The sequence below is a fragment of the Wasmannia auropunctata genome, unplaced genomic scaffold (genome assembly GCF_000956235.1).
Source record: "Wasmannia auropunctata unplaced genomic scaffold, wasmannia.A_1.0 LD336074.1, whole genome shotgun sequence".
In the NCBI taxonomy this organism is placed as follows: domain Eukaryota; kingdom Metazoa; phylum Arthropoda; class Insecta; order Hymenoptera; family Formicidae; genus Wasmannia; species Wasmannia auropunctata.
The window spans coordinates 3,950,767-3,951,692 of record NW_012026816.1 but is presented as its reverse complement, the minus strand read 5'-3'; positions in this window follow the sequence as shown (position 1 = coordinate 3,951,692).

Here is a 926-nt window from a genome sequence, read left to right as displayed (position 1 = left end):
CTAGTTGTAATAGGCAACCGTCCTGTTGCCTGTGGTCACATCTAATAAACCCAAAGCGGTGCCTCCTCCCGTGGGCTTTGTGGCACCTCGCGCGGGCTCCGCGGCGCCTCCACCTGCAGGCTCGCATCCTCCACCGACAGGCTTCTCACGCTACTGTCCTTCGGCGGGCTCCTGATCGCCTCGCGCGGGTCCTCCTCCCTCGGAGGCGTCTTTGCCCTCGCCAGGGCCCGCAAAAATTCGTCCTCATGGTCAGAGGCGGCCAATCGCCTCCCCACACGCAACCAGTACCTGCGACTGCATGTGTCGCAGGTACTGGGCGCAAAGTCTTTTTCGCAGCATAGGCACTTCATGTTTAATTATTGAAAAATGACTTGACTGTCACAACTGCACAACTTGACTGTCACAACTGCACAACGTTGACTGACTCAAGGGCTCCACAGGAACCCGCGAGTAAAAATGCAAGCCAAAGAAATAATTATCTCTCCTACCTGATAATGCCGTGAGGATGATATTGATACATATGTTATATCACACACATGCTCCTCCGAAATGATAGCGGCTATAAAGAATATAAACGAAATTGAAACAGTCTTAAATACATAAACGCTTTTACGGAACACATGCAGTCGCAGGTACTGGTTGCGTGTGGGGAGGCGATTGGCCGCCTCTGACCATGAGAACGAATTTTTGCGGGCCCTGGCGAGGGCAAAGACGCCTCCGAGGGAGGAGGACCCGCGCGAGGCGATCAGGAGCCCGCCGAAGGACAGTAGCGTGAGAAGCCTGTCGGTGGAGGATGCGAGCCTGCAGGTGGAGGCGCCGCGGAGCCCGCGCGAGGTGCCACAAAGCCCACGGGAGGAGGCACCGCTTTGGGTTTTATTAGATGTGACCACAGGCAACAGGACGGTTGCCTATTACAACTAGGATAA